This window comes from Ranitomeya variabilis, chromosome 2 (assembly GCF_051348905.1).
Source record: "Ranitomeya variabilis isolate aRanVar5 chromosome 2, aRanVar5.hap1, whole genome shotgun sequence".
Lineage (NCBI taxonomy): Eukaryota > Metazoa > Chordata > Amphibia > Anura > Dendrobatidae > Ranitomeya > Ranitomeya variabilis.
Genome location: NC_135233.1, coordinates 294,195,868 through 294,219,097, shown reverse-complemented (window position 1 = coordinate 294,219,097; position 23,230 = coordinate 294,195,868).

Genomic DNA, 23,230 nt, shown 5'->3' with positions numbered 1-23,230 from the left:
GAACCAACTCGGAAGAAGAAGGCAACTTAGGCAGGGGAACCAAATGGACCATCTTAGAGAAACGGTCACACACCACCCAGATGACAGACATCTTCTGAGAAACAGGAAGATCCGAAATAAAATCCATCGAGATGTGCGTCCAGGGCCTCTTCGGGATAGGCAAGGGCAACAACAATCCACTAGCCCGAGAACAACAAGGCTTGGCCCGAGCACAAACGTCACAAGACTGCACAAAGCCTCGCACATCTCGAGACAGGGAAGGCCACCAGAAGGACCTTGCCACCAAATCCCTGGTACCAAAGATTCCAGGATGACCTGTCAACGCAGAAGAATGAACCTCAGAAATGACTTTACTGGTCCAATCATCAGGAACAAACAGTCTACCAGGTGGGCAACGATCAGGTCTATCCACCTGAAACTCCTGCAAGGCCCGCCGCAGGTCTGGAGAAACGGCAGACAATATCACTCCATCCTTAAGGATACCTGTAGGTTCAGAGTTACCAGGGGAGTCAGGCTCAAAACTCCTAGAAAGGGCATCCGCCTTAACATTCTTAGAACCCGGCAGGTAGGACACCACAAAATTAAACCGAGAGAAAAACAACGACCAGCGCGCCTGTCTAGGATTCAGGCGTCTGGCGGACTCAAGATAAATTAGATTTTTGTGGTCAGTCAATACCACCACCTGATGTCTAGCCCCCTCAAGCCAATGACGCCACTCCTCAAAAGCCCACTTCATGGCCAAAAGCTCCCGATTCCCAACATCATAATTCCGCTCGGCGGGCGAAAATTTACGCGAGAAAAAGGCACAAGGTCTCATCACGGAACAATCGGAACTTCTCTGCGACAAAACTGCCCCAGCTCCGATTTCAGAAGCGTCGACCTCAACCTGAAAAGGAAGAGCAACATCAGGCTGACGCAACACAGGGGCGGAAGAAAAGCGGCGCTTAAGCTCCCGAAAGGCCTCCACAGCAGCAGGGGACCAATCAGCAACATCAGCACCCTTCTTAGTCAAATCAGTCAATGGTTTAACAACATCAGAAAAACCAGCAATAAATCGACGATAAAAGTTAGCAAAGCCCAAAAATTTCTGAAGACTCTTAAGAGAAGAGGGTTGCGTCCAATCACAAATAGCCTGAACCTTGACAGGATCCATCTCGATGGAAGAGGGGGAAAAAATATATCCCAAAAAGGAAATCTTTTGAACCCCAAAAACGCACTTAGAACTCTTCACACACAAGGAATTAGACCGCAAAACCTGAAAAACCCTCCTGACCTGCTGGACATGAGAGTCCCAGTCATCCGAAAAAATCAAAATATCATCCAGATACACAATCATAAATTTATCCAAATAATCACGGAAAATGTCATGCATAAAGGACTGAAAGACTGAAGGGGCATTTGAAAGACCAAAAGGCATCACCAAATACTCAAAGTGGCCCTCGGGCGTATTAAATGCGGTCTTCCACTCATCCCCCTGCTTAATTCGCACCAAATTATACGCCCCACGGAGATCTATCTTAGAGAACCACTTGGCCCCCTTTATGCGAGCAAACAAATCAGTCAGCAGTGGCAACGGATATTGATATTTAACCGTGATTTTATTCAAAAGCCGATAATCAATACACGGTCTCAAAGAGCCATCTTTCTTAGCCACAAAGAAAAAACCGGCTCCTAAGGGAGATGACGAAGGACGAATATGTCCCTTTTCCAAGGACTCCTTTATATATTCTCGCATAGCAGCATGTTCAGGCACAGACAGATTAAATAAACGACCCTTAGGGTATTTACTACCCGGAATCAAATCTATGGCACAATCGCACTCCCGGTGCGGAGGTAATGAACCAAGCTTAGGTTCTTCAAAAACGTCACGATATTCAGTCAAGAATTCAGGAATCTCAGAGGGAATAGATGATGAAATGGAAACCACAGGTACGTCCCCATGCTTTCCCTTACATCCCCAGCTTAACACAGACATAGCTTTCCAGTCAAGGACTGGGTTATGAGATTGCAGCCATGGCAATCTAAGCACCAACACATCATGTAGGTTATACAGCACAAGAAAGCGAATAATCTCCTGATGATCCGGATTAATCCGCATAGTTACTTGTGTCCAGTATTGTGGTTTATTACTAGCCAATGGGGTGGAGTCAATCCCCTTCAGGGGTATAGGAGTTTCAAGAGGCTCCAAATCATACCCACAGCGTTTGGCAAAGGACCAATCCATAAGACTCAAAGCGGCGCCAGAGTCGACATAGGCATCCGCAGTAATAGATGATAAAGAACAAATCAGGGTCACAGATAGAATAAACTTAGACTGTAAAGTGCCAATTGAAACAGACTTATCAAGCTTCTTAGTACGCTTAGAGCATGCTGATATAACATGAGTTGAATCACCGCAATAGAAGCACAACCCATTTTTTCGTCTTAAATTCTGCCGTTCACTTCTGGACAGAATTCTATCACATTGCATATTCTCTGGCGTCTTCTCAGTAGACACCGCCAAATGGTGCACAGGTTTGCGCTCCCGCAGACGCCTATCGATCTGGATAGCCATTGTCATGGACTCATTCAGACCCGCAGGCACAGGGAACCCCACCATAACATCCTTAATGGCATCAGAGAGACCCTCTCTGAAATTCGCCACCAGGGCGCACTCATTCCACTGAGTAAGCACAGCCCATTTACGGAATTTCTGGCAGTATATTTCAGCTTCGTCTTGCCCCTGAGATAGGGACATCAAGGCCTTTTCCGCCTGAAGCTCTAACTGAGGTTCCTCATAAAGCAACCCCAAGGCCAGAAAAAACGCATCCACATTGAGCAACGCAGGATCCCCTGGAGCCAATGCAAAAGCCCAATCCTGAGGGTCGCCCCGGAGCAAGGAAATCACAATCCTGACCTGCTGAGCAGGATCTCCAGCAGAGCGAGATTTCAGGGACAAAAACAACTTGCAATTATTTTTGAAATTTTGAAAGCAAGATCTATTCCCCGAGAAAAATTCAGGCAAAGGAATTCTAGGTTCAGATATAGGAACATGAACAACAAAATCTTGTAAATTTTGAACTTTCGTGGTGAGATTATTCAAACCTGCAGCTAAACTCTGAATATCCATTTTAAACAGGTGAACACAGAGCCATTCCAGGATTAGAAGGAGAGAGAGAGAGAGAAAGGCTGCAATATAGGCAGACTTGCAAGAGATTCAATTACAAGCACACTCAGAACTGAAGGGAAGGGGAAAAAAAAAAAAAAAATCTTCAGCAGACTTCTCTTTTCTCTCCTTTCTCTGTCAATTAATTTAACCCTTTTAAGGCCGGTCAAACTGTTATGGTTCTCAATGGCAAGAGAACATAGCCCAGCAAACATAAGTACTAGCTCTTGGAAGGATGGAAACTAAACTGACCATGAACTAAACCTGCCGCACAACTAACAGTAGCCGGGTAGCGTTGCCTACGTTTTTATCCCTAGACGCCCAGCGCCGGCCGGAGGACTAACTAATCCTGGCAGAGGAAAATATAGTCCTGGCTCACCTCTAGAGAAGTTTCCCCGATAGGCAGACAGAGGCCCCCACATATATTGGCGGTGATTTTAGATGAAATGACAAACGTAGTATGAAAATAGGTTTAGCAAAATTGAGGTCCGCTTACTAGATAGCAGGAAGACAGAAAGGGCACTTTCATGGTCAGCTGAAAACCCTATCAAAATACCATCCTGAAATTACTTTAAGACTCTAGTATTAACTCATAACATCAGAGTGGCAATTTCAGATCACAAGAGCTTTCCAGACACAGAAACGAAACTACAGCAGTGAACTGGAACAAAATGCAAAAACAAACGAGGACTAAAGTCCAACTTAGCTGGGAGTTGTCTAGCAGCAGGAACATGCACAGAAAGGCTTCTGATTACAATGTTGACCGGCATGGAAGTGACAGAGGAGCAAGGTTAAATAGCGACTCCCACATCCTGATGGAAACAGGTGAACAGAGGGGATGATGCACACCAGTTCAATTCCACCAGTGGCCACCGGGGGAGCCCAAAATCCAATTTCACAACACATGTCCTGATTCTGCACTGAAACATTAAAATTAGAAATTGAAATGTGCAATTGATGAAGCTGCACCTCCTACATTTAGCCCAACTCTGGACAGATGGCATCATCACTGGCACATGCTGCAAACATGTTTTCTCCAACGGTGCTCCAGGTGCACAGAAAGTCTGTGGAGACAATCCAATCTGGCTGAAGATTTCATCCACTATAAGTTTCTGCTTAAAACATACAGCTCCACTTTTCACCTCTCCAAACAAATCTACTTCAACACACTCATCATCTAACTATCCAATAATCTGACATTTTTCACTCTCTCCTCAATAAAATCATAAATGTCTCCACCACCAACCTCAACACTGATGATCTGGCCAATTATTTCAAAGAAAACAATGATTATATGCGCCAGAAATATTTTTCAGAATCTCTTGATGTTATGCATTCTCCTCCCTTCTGCACTCCATCTTGCTCACTTTCTGTCTCTGAACTCGTCACACTAGAAGAAGTGATCAGGCTCTTCTCGTCTTGCATCTTCTCACCTTACTACTTGCACCAGTGACCCTATTCTGTCACATCTCTTTCAATCCCTTTTCCCTGCTGTCACCACTTACCTAACTAAAATATTTAATCTTTGCCTCTCATCTGGTCTTTTCCCTCCTCATGTAAACATGCTAGCATACATCTATTACTGAAAATATCCCTTGATCAGAACTGTGCTGCTAACTAAAGACCTGTCTCCAATCTTCCCTTCATATCTAAACTGCTGGAACCCTTGGTCCACTCCTGTCTAATCCACTATCTCTCAGAAACCTCTCTTCTTGACCATTTACAATCTGGTTTCGATTATTACATTCTATTGAAACTGCCCTCAATAAAGTCTTTAAAATCTACTAACAGCTAAATCTAATGGTCACTACTCCTTGCTGATTCTCCTGGATGTCTCTGCAGCCTTTGACACTGGGGATCACCAGCTCCTTTTGTCTGTGCTCCACTCTATTGGGCTCAAGGACACTGTTCTCCCCTTATTCTCCTTCTACCACTCTGACTATTCCTTCATTGTGCCTTTTGCTTGTTTCTCCTCCTCTCTGCTTCCCCTTACTGTCAGGGTTCCTCAAGGATCAGTCCTGGGCCCCCTCATTTTCTCCTTGTACACAGCTCCTATTGGACAAACAATCAGCAGATTCTGTTTTCAGTACCATCTCTATGCTGATTACATCCACTTATTATATACATTGTTTCCTGACATTAACCCTGCAATACTATAAAATACCAATGATTGTCTTTCCACTGTCTCTAACATTATGTCCTCCCTCTATATAAAACTGAATCTGTCAAAAACTGAACTCTTTGTGTTTCCTCCCTTCACTAAACTACCGCATCCAGATGACAAATGAATCAGATCAATGGTTTCAAAGATTCATTCACTTTGGAGACTTGGATCACTTGAACAGGTAAATTGATTCAAATACGACATAAGTAAGGGTGAATATTGAGAAATGAATGTCTGTTAATTAAATAGAAAAATACACATGACAAAAACAGACATTTGAAACAGATCTTTACAAAAATGCAAAACTGTAAAGCAAATTTACATAGTGTGTAGTGAAGAGAGAACAAGCTTGGATAAGGTGTTATCCGAGCATGCTCGGGTCCTAACCTATTGTCTTTGGAGTGCATGCTCGTGGTTCTTCGACAGCCATAACACACGTAGGGATTGCCTAACAAACAACAGTTGTGGCTGTTGAACAGCTGTGAGAAATGCATTCGCATGGACTTGAACATATTTTTCGAGCACGTCCAAGAAACTCGATGAGTACATGTGCATGCTCGGAAAACACTGCATCAGAGCTTGTTAGCTCATCACTAATAGTTTGCAATGAATTTTAGGTTGGACTGTAAACAATTGTTTGAGTGCCATTTCTTGCATAAACAGCAGTATATGATACTAGCTATTGAACCTGTTCTACGCCCAGGTGGCGAGCATTTATATTGGTATATGGTCTCAATCCTGGTATGTGCTGCTCCCATCTTGCTCTCCCATCCTGTCATGTGCTGCTCCATCCTGCGCCCCCATCCTGTCATGTGCTGCTCCATCCTGTGCCCCCATCCTGTCATGTGCTCCCATCCTGTGCCCCCATCCTGTCATGTGCTGCTCCATCCTGCATCCCCATCCTGTCATGTGCTCCCATCCTGCGCCCCCATCCTGTCATGTGCTGTTCCATCCTGCGCCCCCATCCTGTCATGTGCTGTTCCATCCTGCGCCCCAATCCTGTCATGTGCTGTTCCATCCTGCGCCCCATCCTGTCATGTGCTGTTCCATCCTGCGCCCCCATCCTATCATGTGCTGCTCCATCCTGCATCTCCATCCTGTCATGTGCTCCCATCCTGCGCCCCCATCCTGTGATATGCTGCTCCATCCTACACCCCCATCCTGTCATGTGTGTGCGCCCCCATTCTGTCATGTGCTGGTCCCATCCTGTGCCCCCATTCTGTCATGTGCTGCTCCCATCCTGTGCCCCCATTCTGTCATGTGCTGCTCCCATTCTGCACCCCCATCCTGTCATGTGTGTGCCCCCATTCTGTCATGTGCTGCTGCCATCGTGCGCAATCATTCTGTCATGTGCTGCTCCCATCCTGCGCCCCATTCTGTCATGTGGTGCTCCCATCCTTCGCCCCCATTCTGTCATGTGCTGCTCCCATCCTGTGCCCCCATTCTGTTGTAATGTGCTGCACCCATTCTGCCTGTTCCTGTTTCCATTCTGCCATATGTTGCTCTCATCTTTCTCTCTCTGGCTCTACTGCCCGAGTGCGACTGTGCTGAGTGCGGGCGGCTGTGCTGAGTGCGTGCGGCCTGTGCGTGGCTGTGCTGAGTGCGGGCGGCTGTGCGTGGCGGTGCTGAGTGTGAGCGGCTGTGCGTGGCTGTGCTGAATGCGGGCAGGTGTGCTGTTATGATCCTTAGTGGTTGAGGATCACAAATACTCCAGCAAGGTGACTAAACAAAGGACAAGCTCTAGGGAGGTGGAAAACTGGACTGACCATAAAACTGAACCTATCCAACCACACTAGAGGCAGCCGGTGAACGTGTCTAAAATCCTAGACGTCTCGAGCCAGCCTGAGGAACTAACTACCCCTAGAGAGAAAGAAATACCTCTCTTGCCTCCAGAGAAATAATCCCCAAAGATATAGAAGCCCCCAACAGATAATAACGGTGAGGTAAGAGGAAGGCACATACACAGGGGTGAAAGCAGATTCAGCAAAAGAGGCCCACTAATTCTAGATAGCAGAAAATAGAAAAGGGGTCTATGCGGTCAGTAAAAAACCCTTACAAAATATCCACACTGAGATTTCAAGAACCCCCACACCAACTAACGGTGTGAGGGGAGAAACTCAGTCCCCTAGAGCAACCAGCAAGTAAGAAATCACATTTTAACAAGCTGGACAAAAAACATGATGAACGCTGATAATCAGAAACTGAACAAACAAAAACTTAGCTTGTCTTGGAGAGACTGGGAGCAAGGTAGTCACCAGGAATCTGAAGAGCACTGAATACATTGATAGCAGGCAAGGAACTGAGTATCCAGGTGAGCTAAATAGAAAACCAACCAAGGATAACGAACCAGGTGATGAAGCCAACCTGCAGAAAGACAACACTACACAGTACCGCTTGTGACCACTAGAGGGAGCCCAAAAATAGAGTTCACAACAGTACCCCCCCCTTGAGGAGGGGTCAGCGAACCCTCATCAAGACCCCCAGGGCGATCAGGACAAGCTGCGTGGAAGGCACGAACCAAATCGGCCGCATGAACATCAGAGGCGACAACCCAGGAATTATCCTCCTGACCATAGCCCTTCCACTTAACCAGATACTGAAGTCTCCATCTAGAGAACACGAGAATCCAAAATTTCCTCCACCACGTACTCCAATTCACCTTCGACCAGCACCGGAGCAGGAGGCTCAACAGAAGGAACCACAGGTACCACATACCTCCGCAACAAAGACCTATGGAACACATTATGGATGACAAACGATGCCGGGAGATCCAAACGAAAAGACACCGGGTTAAGGATTTCCAAGATCTTATAAGGACCGATGAAGCGAGGCTTAAACTTAGGAGATGAAACCTTCATAGGAACATACCGAGAAGACAGCCACACCAAATCCCCAACACGAAGTCGGGGACCAACACCGCAACGGCGGTTGGAAAAGCGCTGAGCCCTCTCCTGTGACAATTTCAGATTGTCCACCACATGGCTCCAAATCTGCTGCAACCTATCCACCACAGAATCCACCCCAGGACAGTCAGAAGACTCAACCTGACCCGAGGAAAAATGAGGATGGAAACCAGAATTGCAGAAAAAAGGCGAAACCAAGGTAGCAGAACTAGCCCGATTATTAAGGGCAAACTCGGCCAATGGCAAAAAAGTCACCCAATCATCCTGATCAGCAGAAACAAAACATCTCAAATAAGTCTCCAACGTCTGATTAGTTCGCTCGGTTTGGCCATTAGTCTGAGGATGGAAGGCCGACGAAAAAGACAAATCAATGCCCATCTTAGCACAAAAAGTTCGCCAAAACCTGGACACAAACTGGGATCCTCTATCAGACACAATATTTTCAGGAATGCCGTGCAAGCGAACCACATTCTGAAAAAATAGAGGAACCAAATCGGAGGAGGAAGGCAGCTTAGGCAAGGACACCAAATGGACCATCTTGGAAAAATGATCACACACCACCCAGATGACAGACATTTTATGAGATACTGGCAGATCCGAAATAAAATCCATGGAAATGTGCGTCCAAGGCCTTTTCGAGACAGGCAAAGGCAAAAGCAAACCGCTGGCACGAGAACAGCAAGGCTTAGCCCGAGCACAAATCCCACAAGACTGCACAAAGGAACGCACATCCCGCGACAAGGAAGGCCACCAGAAGGACCTAGCCACCAAATCTCTGGTACCAAAAATCCCAGGATGACCCGCCAACACCGAAGAATGAACCTCGGAAATAACTCTGCTGGTCCATCTATCCGGGACAAACAGTCTCTCTGGTGGACAACGGTCAGGTCTATTGGCCTGAAATTTTTGCAGCACTCGTCGCAAATCTGGAGAAATGGCAGACAAAATCACTCCCTCTCTGAGAATACCAGCCGGCTCAGAAACTCCCGGAGAGTCAGGCACAAAACTCCTAGAAAGTGCATCAGCGTTCACGTTCTTCGAACCAGGCAGGTATGAGACCACGAAGTTGAAACGGGAGAAAAACAACGACCAACGAGCCTGTCTAGGATTCAGGCGCTTGGCAGACTCGAGGTAAATCAGATTTTTGTGATCAGTCAGGACCAACACACGATGTTTAGCTCCTTCGAGCCAATGTCGCCACTCCTCAAATGCCCACTTCATAGCCAACAACTCCCGATTACCAACATCATAATTTCACTCGGCAGGCAAAAACTTTCTTGAAAAGAAAGCACACGGCTTCATCACAGAGCCCTCAGAGCTTCTCTGCGACAAAACAGCCCCTGCTCCAATCTCGGAAGCGTCAACCTCGACCTGGAAGGGGAGAGAGACATCTGGCTGACATAAGACTGGAGCTGAAGAAAACCGGTGCTTAAGCTCCCGAAAGGCCTCCACGGCCGCAGGAGACCAATTAGTCACATCAGAGCCCTTCTTGGTCAAATCCGTCAAAGGTTTAACCACACTAGAAAAATTAGCGATGAAACGACGGTAAAAATTAGCAAAACCCAAGAACTTCTGAAGACTCTTAACAGACGTGGGCTGAGTCCAGTCATGAATAGCCTGGACCTTGACTGGGTCCATCTCCACAGTAGAAGGAGAAAAAATAAAACCCAAAAAGGAGACCTTCTGTACTCCGAAGAGGCATTTTGAGCCCTTCACAAATAAAGCATTAGCACGCAGGACCTGAAACACCATCCTGACCTGCTTCACATGGGACTCCCAATCATCAGAAAAAACCAAAATGTCATCCAAATAAACAATCATAAATTTATCCAGATATTCTCAGAAAATGTCATGCATGAAGGACTGAAACACAGAAGGAGCATTAGAGAGTCCAAAAGGCATCACCAAGTACTCAAAATGGCCTTCGGGCGTATTAAATGCTGTTTTCCATTCATCTCCCTGCTTAATGCGCACAAGATTATACAAACCACGGAGATCTATCTTGAGGAACCAACTGGCACCCTTAATCCGAGCAAACTAATCAGACAATAGTGGCAAAGGATACTGAAATTTGACTGTGATTTTATTCAGAAGGCGATAATCTATACACGGTCTCAAAGAACCGTCCTTCTTGGCCACAAAAAAGAATCCTGCACCAAGAGGGGAAGAGGATGGGCGAATATGTCCCTTCTCCAAAGACTCCTTTATATAACTCCGCATCGCGGCATGCTCTGGTATAGACAAATTAAAAAAGTCGTCCCTTAGGGAATTTACTACCAGGAATTAAATTTATAGCACAGTCACAATCCCTATGAGGGGGCAGGACACTGGACCTGGGCTCATCAAATACATCCTGGTAGTCAGACAAAAACTCAGGGACCACAGAAGGAGTGGAAGAAGCAATAGACACCAATGGAGTATCGCCATGAATTCCCTGACAACCCCAACTAGACACAGACATAGCTTTCCAATCTAAAACTGGATTATGAGCCTGCAGCCATGGCAGACCCAAAACGACAACATCATGTAAATTATGCAGAACAAGAAAGCGAATCACCTCCTGATGAACGGGAGTCATGCACATGGTCATTTGCGTCCAATACTGAGGTTTATTCTCAGCCAATGGTGTAGCATCAATTCCCCTCAGAGGAATAGGAAATTCCAAAGGCTCCAGGACAAAACCACAGCGCCTGGCAAATGACAAATCCATCAGATTCAGGGCAGCACCCGAATCCACAAAGGCCATAACCGAGTAGGACGACAAAGAACAAATCAAAGTAACAGACAAAATAAATTTAGGCTGTATAGTACCAATGGTGACAGGTTTAGCTACCTTTTTTAAGCATTTAGAGCATGCTGAGATAACATGAGCAGAATCACCACAGTAAAAGCACAACCCATTTTGACGTCTATGACTTTGTCGCTCAAATCTGGTCAGAGTTCGATCACATTGCATAGACTCAGGTCCCTGTTCAGAAAATACCGCCAAAGGATGAGCAGATTTGCGCTCCCGCAAACGCCGATCAACCTGAATGGCTAAAGCCATAGAATCACTCAGACTTGTAGGGGTGGGGAACCCCACCATAACATCCTTAATGGCTTCAGAAAGACCTTCTCTGAAATTTGCAGCCAGGGCACACTCATTCCATTGAGTAAGCACTGACCATTTCCGAAATTTTTGACAATACACCTCTGCTTCATCCTGCCCTTGAGAGAGGGCCAGCAACACTTTTTCTGCCTGATTCTCAAGATTAGGCTCCTCATAAAGCAATCCAAGAGCCAGAAAAAATGCATCCACATTAAGCAATGCAGGATTTCCTGGTGCCAGAGAGAAAGCCCAATCCTGCGGGTCGCCACGCAACAAGGAGATAACAATTTTTACTTGCTGAGCAGAATCACCAGAGGAACGAGGTCTCAGAGATAGAAATAACTTACAATTATTCTTAAAATTCTGAAACCTAGATCTATCTCCAGAAAACAACTCAGGAATGGGTATCTTAGGTTCTGACATAGGGCTATGAATAACAAAATCCTGAATACTTTGCACCCGTGCAGCAAGATGATCCACACTAGAAGTCAGAGTCTGAACATCCATGTCTGCAGCTGAGCTCAAAACCACTCAGAGTTCAAGGGGATGAAAGAAGCTAGACAGACTGCAGCACAAAGAAAAAAAAATGTACTCAGGTCTTCTTTTAATCCCACTTCTGCGATGCATAAAACACTTTTTGGCCTGCTATACTGTTATGATCCTTAGTGGTTGAGGATCACAAATACTCCAGCAAGGTGACTAAACAAAGGACAAGCTCTAGGGAGGTGGAAAACTGGACTGACCGCAAAACTGAACCTATCCAACCACACTAGAGGCAGCCGCTGAACGTGTCTAAAATCCTAGACGTCTCGAGCCAGCCTGAGGAACTAACTACCCCTAGAGAGAAAGAAATACCTCTCTTGCCTCCAGAGAAATAATCCCCAAAGATATAGAAGCCCCCAACAGATAATAACGGTGAGGTAAGAGGAAGGCACATACACAGGGGTGAAAGCAGATTCAGCAAAAGAGGCCCACTAATTCTAGATAGCAGAAAATAGAAAAGGGGTCTATGCGGTCAGTAAAAAACCCTTACAAAATATCCACACTGAGATTTCAAGAACCCCCACACCAACTAACGGTGTGAGGGGAGAAACTCAGTCCCCTAGAGCAACCAGCAAGTAAGAAATCACATTTTAACAAGCTGGACAAAAAACATGATGAACGCTGATAATCAGAAACTGAACAAACAAAAACTTAGCTTGTCTTGGAGAGACTGGGAGCAAGGTAGTCACCAGGAATCTGAAGAGCACTGAATACATTGATAGCAGGCAAGGAACTGAGTATCCAGGTGAGCTAAATAGAAAACCAACCAAGGATAACGAACCAGGTGATGAAGCCAACCTGCAGAAAGACAACACTACACAGTACCGCTTGTGACCACTAGAGGGAGCCCAAAAATAGAGTTCACAACAGTGTGCGTGGCTGTGCTGAGTGCCGGCGGCTGTGCGTGGCTGTGCTGAGTGCCGGCGGCTGTGCGTGGCTGTGCTGAGTGCCGGCGGCTGTGCTAAGTGCCGGCGGCTGTGCTGAGTGCCGGCGGCTGTGCTGAATGCCGGCGGCTGTGCTGAGTGCCGGCGGCTGTGCGTGGCGGTGCTGAGTGCGGCCGGTGCTGACTGCGGGCGGCTGTCCGTGGCTGTGCTGAGTGCGGGTGGCTGTGCATGGCTGTGCTGAGTGCGGGCGGCTGTGCGTGGCTGTGCTGAGTGCAGGCAGCTGTGCGTGGCTGTGCTGAGTGCCGGCGGCTGTGCATGGCTGTGCTGAGTGCCGGCGGCTGTGCGTGGCTGTGCTGAGTGCCGGCGGCTGTGCATGGTTGTGCTGAGTGCCGGCGGCTGTGCATGGCTGTGCTGAGTGCCGGCGGCTTTGCTGAGTGTGGGCGGCTGTGCTGAGTGCGAGCGGCTGTGCTAAGTGCGGGTGCTGTGCGTGGCGGTGCTGAGTGCGGGCGGCTGTGCGTGGCGGTGCTGAGTGCGGGCAGCTGTGCGTGGCGGTGCTGAGTGTGGGCGGCTGTGCGTGGCGGTGCTGAGTGCGGGCGGCTGTGCGTGGCGGTGCTGAGTGCGGGCAGCTGTGCGTGGCGGTGCTGAGTGCAGGCGGCTGTGCGTGGCGGTGCTGAGTGCGGGCGGCTGTGCGTGGCGGCGCTGAGTGCGGGCGGCTGTGTGTGGCAGCGCTGAGTGCGGGCGGCTGTGCGTGGTGGCACTGAGTGCGGGCGGCTGTGCGTGCTGGCGCTGAGTGCAGGCAGCTGTGCGTGGCGGCGGTGAGAGCGGGCGGCTGTGGGTGGCGGCGGTGAGAGCGGGCGGCTGTGCGTGGCGGTGGTGAGTGCGGGCGGCTGTGCGTGGCTGTGCTGGGCGCCGAGTGCTGGGGGCCTGAGCAAGCGGGGACAGCGGCGCGCTGTGGGGGTCAGGTGCCGGAGTCGCCGCTAGCTCAGGCCCCCAGCACTTGCTATATTTACCTGTCCCCCGTTCCATTCCACTGCTGCGCACCTCTCTGTCTTCCGGGGTCCTTTGCCTGTGACTGTTCAGTTAGAGGGCGGCGCTTATTAACCGTGTCATCACGCCCTCTGAACTGAACGTCGCAGGCAGAGGAGGAGGTGGAGGACGGAGTAGCACGCATCGGTGGAACGGAGGACAGGTAAATATTGCATACTCACCCTCCTGGCTCGTCCCTGCTTCTCTGTTAGAGATCGCGGTGTGCGTTCAGTGCTTACGCACACCGCAATCTCCTGGGAGCGTCGCTCTGTGGGGTCCAGACTGCGCCGGCGCTTGCGCAGTCTATAAAGGCTTCGGACAGAGTGACGCTCCCAGCGTTATATTATAGATATCATAGTTATTGTTTCAAATATCTCACAGGTCTACTGCATCTTTATCAGTCAGAAGAAAACTGGTTAAATTTTGAAGTCAAGTTTGAAATTCCTTAACATTTCATTTTTTCAAATACCAGAAACAAATACTAACTTTAATTTGAGTACCAGATAATTTGAAATTTTATTAGGCTTTAATGTCGGACTTCAAATTAAAAACTGTCAGGAGAGATAAAAGGTTGTGAATCGGAATTCTACAGATTTAATTAGACTTAAATGTCAGCAACAGTGGCAAAAAGTCAATGCATCTAAATTAAGACTAAACTTTTGCAAATAAAATGTTAATGTTTAGTGTAAAGCACTAGTCAAACTGCCTTGGCACTTGTCCATGGCAGAAAGCTACTTTGGTTTTGACATGTTAAATTGTAATCTGTATGCAAATCGCCTTTGAAAGCAATGTTACTTGTTAGTACACTTGTTCTGGAGTCTCATAAAGAGTAGCAATGTAATATAATATCATAGAAAACTTTCCTGTGACAAAGATCATAAGTTATAAGATTTCTAACGACTATTCAGTGTTTGGCCTTACAGAGTTTAAATGGAGTATTCATGTCAGTGGCATTAGCTGGCAAGGTATAAATTGCACAATAATTAGGCTATTAGTATAGATGCTTGCAGATATAATATATGTTAATATTTCTGAAAGTAGAATTAAGATTCTGCACCGATAGAGAGCAAACTCATTACAGACATAAAAGGTTGACAGGATGAAAAAGGATTTGCATTTGTAACATCACCTAGAAAATTATTAAAAGTGACAGATTCCATTTTTGATGCAGGACTCGTACTTGCATGTCGAAACCGTGGCGACACTGTGGCAGAATTCTGCATAGATGAAAACTAATAGGAAATTAATAGAGTGTAATACAGAGCCTATTGAATTGGATAGAACTGTGTGGCTTTGATGTAAGAGAACAGAAGACATAATTTCAATCTTTGTTTAGTATCCTGGACAGGCAGCTTCACTATTAGCATGTGAGTATGGTCAGGACTGGAAATGTGATAGATAGCACCGGAGATCTTTCTTGACAGCTTTTCTGTTCAAATATGAATTTCTGTCACATCCCCAGAATGTTTGAAGGAGTATTCGGAGATGAAATATCATAGCAGCAACAAGCCCAGTGTAAAGCTATTATGTGTTGAATGGAAAAATAATTACAAACTGTACATCTCCCAGGCACATATCTGTATTAATAATGCATCATAATAAATACACTGGGGTATACTAATGAAATGTTATTGAACATTAAAGTTTTGGGAACCATCAGGTTATGAATCTGTCAAAGGAAAGCATCAACGATTGGCTACAAAATTAGATTTTTGCACCGGTTTCCAAAGATAAATACATTACAAAAATGAAACATTTATGAAATATCATGATTTATGTCTCCATCCATAAACTCCCCCTGGGGTATACACATAGACACATAAATAGATAATGATGTATATTTATTAAAGCTGGTGTATATATATCTATTTACCTGAACTTTGCCATTATGGGTTATTACATAGCACTGTTTTCACTTTCTCAAACTGATATGCTGCCTCCACTTATTCATTTTCTCTTTTTATAGAGAGATATATATGCATGTATATGCCATAAGGCACACCCCAGGTTAGACACCAGAAAATAGGGAAAAGATTTTTCCTTTTAACTAAAACTTCACTGGTGTTGTAAAGTAAAGGGTCATTATCAGTAATTTTGATGTACTAGGGAAGGATGATGAGGTAATATATCTATTGCTAGTATTTCTCTGCAGTTTTTTTTTAGAAACACATGGCTCTTCTATATATGCACATTTGCTTAAACACACTGCTCTGCTACATATGCACATATGAATATGCACACATAAACAGACAGCTCTACTACACAAGCATATACAGACACAGACAGCTCTGGTACATGCACATTTACATACACACAGCACTGCTACATGTACATTTACAAACACGCACAATGTATACAATATCACATTTTGCAGCCTTGGTGCAGGTCCCAGGTCCTGGTAGCAAAAAATGAAATCAGCACTCCCCAAAAAAAGAAAATTATAGAATTTTATTGGCCATTTTAATATAAGTACTGTCGATTTTGCAAGTTGTTCCACCCAGAATGGAGAGGTCTGTAATTTTTGTCGTAGGTACACTTCAACTATGAGAGACAGAATCTTCTAAAAATTCCATAAATTGACATTGTATGATTTTTACATAAGTAATTTGCATTTTATGAAAAAAGTATTATATGCAATAGAAAAACGGGACTTAATATTTGGTACAGAAATCTTTGTTTGCAATTACAGAGGTCTGACTTTTCCTGTAGTTCATGATCAAGCTTGCACACACTGCAGCAGGGATTTTAGCCCACTCCGCAAAACAGATCTTCACCAGATCTTTCAGATTTTAGGGCTATCAATGGGCAACTTTGACTTTCAGCTTCCTCCAAAGATTTTCTGTTGTGTTCAGGACTGGACACTGGCTAGGCCACTACAGGACCTTGAAAGGCTTCTTACGGAGCCACTCCTTAGTTGCCCTGGCTGTGTGCTTTGAGTCATTGTCATGCTGGAAGAACCAGCCACAACCGATCTTGAATGCTCTTTCTGAGGGAAGGAGGTTGTTGGAAAAATCTTGCAATACATGACCCCATCCATCCTCCCTTCAATACCATGCAATTGTCCTGTCTTCTTTGCAAAAAAGCACCCCCGAAGTATTATGTTTCCCCCACCCTCACAGTTGGGATCATGTTCTTGGGATTGTACTCATCCTTTTTCTTTTTCCCAACACGGTGAGTGGAGTTGATACCAAAAAGTTCTATTTTGGTTTCATCTTAATACATGACTAGGGTTGAGCGAAACGGGTCGTTCATTTTCAAAAGTCGCCGACTTTTGGCAAAGTCGGCGTCTCATGAAACCGAGCCGATCCCAGCGTTGCATCGGCCATGCAGTTCGCGACTTTCGCGCCAAAGTCGCGTTTCAATGATGCGAAAAGCGCCATTTCTCAGCCAATGAAGGTGAACGCAGAGTGTGGGCAGCGTGATGACATAGATCTCAGTCCCCACCATCTTAGAGAAGGGCATTGCAGTGATTGGCTTGCTTTCTGCGGCATCACAGGGGCTATAAAGGGGCGTTCCCGCCGACCGCCATCTTACTGCTGCTGATCTGAGCGTAGGGAGAGGTTGCTGCCACTTCTTCAGAAGCAGGGATAGTGATAGGCAGGGTACATAAAGCTGCAAACCGCTTGTGCTGTAGCGATTTCCACTGTCCAACACCACCTTTTGTTTGCAGGGACAGTGGAAGCTACATTTTTTTTTCCTCAGCGCTGTCGCTCATTGGGCTGCCCTAGAAGGCTCCCTGACCCTGATAGCTGCGTTGCTGTGCCTGTGTGTGTACGACGCTGTGCAAACCAACTGCTTTTTTCAAAGCACAAATCGTCTTGTTCCTTCCTTTCTGCACAGCTATCTTTTTTGTTTGTCCACACTTTTTATTTAATTTGTGCATCAGTCCACTCCTTATTTCTGCCTGCCATACCTGGCTGAGATTACTGCAGGGAGATAGTAATTGTAGGACAGTCCCTGTTTTTTTTTTTTTGTGGGAGATTAAGATTGGCATTTCTGCTAGAGTGCCAACCCTGTGTGTGCCATCTCTCACTCAGTGGGCCATAGAAAGCCTTTTTTTTTTATTATTTGGTTTCTAAAGTCTCCCTGAAAAAAAAAAATTCAAACAGTGGGAGATTAATATTGCCCTTTCTGCTTGTCTGCCACTCCTGACTCCTGTGTGTGCCATCTCTCACTCAGTGGGCCATAGAAAGCCTTTTTTTTATTATTTGGTTTCTAAAGTCTCCCTGAAAAAAAAATAAAAATCAAACAGTAGGAGATTAATATTGCCCTTTCTGCTTGTGTGCCACTCCTGACTCCTGTGTGTGCCATCTGTCACTCAGTGGGCCATAGAAAGCCTTTGTTTTTTTATTATTTGGTTTCTAAAGTCTCCCTGAAAAAAAAAAAATCAATCAGTAGGAGATTAATATTGCCCTTTCTGCTTGTGTGCCACTCCTGACTCCTGTGTGTGCCATCTCTCACTCAGTCAGTGGGCCATAGAAAGCCTTTGTTTTTTTTATTATTTGGTTTCTAAAGTCTCCCTGAAAAAAAAAAAAAAATTCAAACAGTGGGAGATTAATATTGCTTGCCCTTTCTGCTTGTCTGCCACTCCTGACTCCTGTGTGTGCCATCTCTCACTCAGTGGGCCATAGAAAGCCTTTTTTTTATTATTTGGTTTCTAAAGTCTCCCTGAAAAAAAAAAAAAAAAATCAAACAGTAGGAGATTAATATTGCCCTTTCTGCTTGTCTGCCACTCCTGACTCCTGCGTGTGCCATCTCTCACTCAGTGGGCCATAGAAAGCCTTTTTTTTATTATTTGGTTTCTAAAGTCTCCCTGAAAAAAAAAAAAAATCAAACAGTAGGAGATTAATATTGCCCTTTCTGCTTGTGTGCCACTCCTGACTCCTGTGTGTGCCATCTCTCACTCAGTGGGCCATAGAAAGCCTATTAATTTTTTTGCTTGATTTGGGTTCTAAAATCTACCTGAAAAAAAAACACTACAATCGGTGGGAGAAAAATATTGGCCTCAGTCAGGGCTTGTGTGCCACTCCTGACTCTTGTGTGTGCCATCTCTCACTCAGTGGGCCATAGAAAGCCTATTAATTTTTTTGCTTGATTTGGGTTCTAAAATCTACCTGAAAAAAAATCACTACATCAATCAGTGGGAGAAAAATATTGGCCTCAGTCAGGGCTTGTGTGCCACTCCTGACTCCTGTGTGTGCCATCTCTCACTCAGTGGGCCATAGAAAGCCTATTAATTTTTTATTATTTGGTTTCTAAAGTCTCCCTGAAAAAGAAAAAAAAGATAAAACAGTGGGAGATTAATATTGCCCTTTCTGCTTGTGTGCCACTCCTGACTCCTGTGTGCCATCTCTCACTCAGTGGGCCATAGAAAGCCTATTAATTTTTTTGCTTGATTTGGGTTCTAAAATCTACCTGAAAAAAAAACACTACATCAATCGGTGGGAGAAAAATATTGGCCTCAGTCAGGGTTTGTGTGCCACTCCTGACTCCTGTGTGTGCCATCTCTCACTCAGTGGGCCATAGAAAGCCTATTAATTTTTTTGCTTGATTTGGGTTCTAAAATCTACCTGAAAAAAAATCACTACATCAATCAGTGGGAGAAAAATATTGGCCTCAGTCAGGGCTTATGTGCCACTCCTGACTCCTGTGTGTGCCATCTCTCACTCAGTGGGCCATAGAAAGCCTATTAATTTTTTTGCTTGATTTGGGTTCTAAAATCTACCTGAAAAAAAATCACTACATCAATCAGTGGGAGAAAAATATTGGCCTCAGGGCTTGTGTGCCACTCCTGACTCCTGTGTGTGCCATCTCTCACTCAGTGGGCCATAGAAAGCCTATTAATTTTTTATTGTTTGGTTTCTAAAGTCTCCCTGAAAAAGAAAAAAAAAAGAAAACAGTGGGAGATTAATATTGCCCTTTCTGCTTGTGTGCCACTCCTGACTCCTGTGTGTGCCATCTCTCACTCAGTGGGACATAGAAAGCCTTTGTTTTTTTTATTATTTGGTTTCTAAAGTCTCCCTGAAAAAAAAAAAATTCAAACAGTAGGAGATTAATATTGCCTTTTCTGCTTGTGTGCCACTCCTGACTCCTGTGTGTGCCATCTCTCACTCAGTGGGCCATAGAAAGCCTATTAATTTTTTATTATTTGGTTTCTAAAGTCTCCCTGAAAAAAAAAAAAAAAAGAAAACAGTGGGAGATTAATATTGCCCTTTCTGCTTGTGTGCCACTCCTGACTCCTGTGTGTGCCATCTCTCACTCAGTGGGCCATAGAAAGCCTATTTATTTTTTATTATTTTGTTTCTAAAGTCTCCCTGAAAAAGAAAAAAAAAGAAAACAGTGGGAGATTAATATTGACATTTGTGCTTGAGTGACAGTCCTGCGTGTGTGGCATCTCTGTGATTTGGTGCCACAGAAAACAGAGTGTGTAACATTGTGCCTGATTTTCCTTGTGGTCTCACCAACCTGTTAAGGGATATTGAAATCATACTGAAGTTATAGCTCACTGTGTAAGTTGTTTGACAGCAACAAATAAAGTTACTTTGGTTAAGATTTTAAAACAATGAGGAAGTCTGGTGCAAGAGGTCGTCGTGGGCGTTCATTGTCAGCTGGTAATGATGGTAGTGGTAGTGGAGCATCAGGTGGTCGTGGGGATAAAAATATTCCACCTAAGTCTGGAGCTGTGGAGCCAGTTTCGTCGTCTGGCTACACAAGGCCTCGAACGCTCTCTTTTCTGGGAGTACGAAAACCGCTTTTAAAGGCGGAGCAGCAACAGCAAGTTTTGGCTTACATTGCAGACTCAGCCTCTAGGTCTTTTGCCTCCTCTTCTGAAACTGGTAAATGTAAAAGCAGCGCGTCGCTTGTGGATGTTCACGGTCAGGGACAAGTCGCTTCCTTGTCCTCTTCAGCAAAAACTACAACAAGAGAGAAGGATGCAGCAGGCGACACAACGGGTTACTCCATGGAGCTCTTTATACATACCGTCCCTGGCTTAGAAAGTGAAACACTTAACAGGCCATGCCCATTACAAGTAGATTCTGACATGGAGTGCACTGATGCACAGCCACAGCCAGAGTACTATGCTGCTCCTTTGACTCAGACCACCACATTGCCCTCTCACGGTACTGATCCACAATCAGACCCTGATGAGACTATGTTGCCCCGCCACGAACGCTATACCACCGACCGACACAGTGACACAGACGAAGTTGCACACGAGCTCGAAGAGGAGGTAATAGATGACCCAGTTGTTGACCCCGATTGGCAGCCATTGGGGGAACAGGGTGCAGGCGGCAGTAGTTCAGAAGCGGAGGTGGAGGAGGGGCCGCAGCAGGCATCAACATCGCAACAGGTTCCATCTGCCGGGCCCGTATCTGGCCCAAAACGCGTGTCAAAGCCAAAACCTGTTGGAGGACAGCGTGGCCATCCGGTTAAAGCTCAGTCTGCAATCCCTGAAAAGGGATCCGATGCTAGGAAGAGTGCAGTCTGGCATTTTTTTAAACAACATCCAATTGATCAGCGCAAAGTCATCTGTCAAAAATGTTCAACTAGCTTAAGCAGAGGTCAGAATCTGAAAAGTCTAAATACTAGTTGCATGCATAGACACTTAACCACCATGCATTTTCAAGCCTGGACTAACTACCAAACGTCCCTTAAGGTTGTAGCACCCTCGGCCAATGAAGCTAGTCAGCAACGCAACATCCCTTCCGTCACTGTAAGGCCACCATTTTCTGCACCACCGGCAGTATCTGTGCAGGTTTCTTTGCCAGCCAAAAGCAGTCAGGGTCAGGGAATCACCAGTTTTGTAGGAGGAAATATTGCATCTAGGGCACCGGCGGAAACAATACCGTCTCCAACCGTCTCTCAGTCTGCTATGTACACCGGCACACCCGAAAGTTCCACGATCTCCAGCTCTCCAGTCCAGCTCACCCTACATGAGACTCTGGTTAGAAAAAGGAAGTACTTATCCTCGCATCCGCGTACACAGGGTTTTAACGCCCACATAGCTAGACTAATCTCGTTAGAGATGATGTTCTACCGGTTAGTTGAAAGCGAAGCTTTCAAAGCCCTGATGGAGTACGCTGATCCACGATACGAGCTACCCAGTCGACACTTTTTTACCAGAAAAGCCATCCCAGCTCTGCACCAGCATGTTAAACAGCGCATCGTCCATGCACTCAGGCAATCTGTGAGTACAAAGGTGCACCTGACTACAGATGCATGGACCAGTAGGCATGGCCAGTGACGTTATGTGTCCATCACGGCACACTGGGTGAATGTGGTGGATGCAGGGTCCACAGGGGACATCAATTTCGGGACAGTTGTGCCTAGCCCACGGTCTAGGAAACAGTTGGCTGAAGGCGTTCGCACCCCCTCCTCCTCCTCGTCCTCCTGCAGAAGCTACAGCTCTTCCACAGACCGCAGTCGGCCAACCACTCCATCGGCAGATGACACTGTTGCACACCAGTTGTCCCATTATGGGCCAGCTACTGGCAAGCGTCAGCAGGCTGTATTGGCTATGAAGTGTTTGGGCGACAACAGACACACCGCGGAAGTTCTGTCCGAGTTCTTGCAACAAGAAACGCAGTCGTGGCTGGGCACAGTAGATCTTGAGGCAGGCAAGGTAGTGAGTGATAACGGAAGGAATTTCATGGCTGCCATCTCCCTTTCCCAACTGAAACACATTCCTTGCCTGGCTCACACCTTAAACCTGGTGGTGCAGTGCTTATTGAAAACTTATCCTGGTTTCTCCGACCTGCTCCTCAAAGTGCGTGGACTTTGCTCACATATCCGATGTTCGCCTGTACACTCCAGCCGTATGCAGACCTATCAGCGGTCTTTGAACCTTCCCCAGCATCGCCTAATCATAGATGTTGCAACAAGGTGGAACTCAACACTGCACATGCTTCAGAGACTGTGCCAACAGAGGCGGGCTGTTATGTTTTTGTGGGAGGATACACATACACGGGCAGGCAGTAGGATGGCAGACATGGAGTTGTCAGGTGTGCAGTGGTCGAAGATACAAGACATGTGTCAAGTCCTTCAGTGTTTTGAGGAATGCACATGGCTGGTTAGTGCAGACAACGCCATAATAAGCATGAGCATCCCCCTAATGCGTCTGCTGATGCAAAGTTTGACGCACATAAAGGATCAGGCGTCTGCACCAGAGGAAGAGGAAAGCCTTGATGACAGTCAGCCATTGTCTGGTCAGGGCAGTGTACAGGACGAGGTAGCGGGCGAAGAGGAGGTGGAGGACGAGGAGGATGATGGGGATGAGTATATTTTTAATGCGGAAGCTTTCCCGGGGGCACTGGAAATTGGTTGCGTGGCAAGGCCGGGTTCTGGTTTTTTGAGGGACACAAGTGACGTAGATTTGCCTGAAACTGCCCCTCAACCAATCACAACCGGAGATTTGACAACTGGAACTTTGGCCCACATGGCGGATTATGCCTTACGTATCCTAAAAAGGGACACACG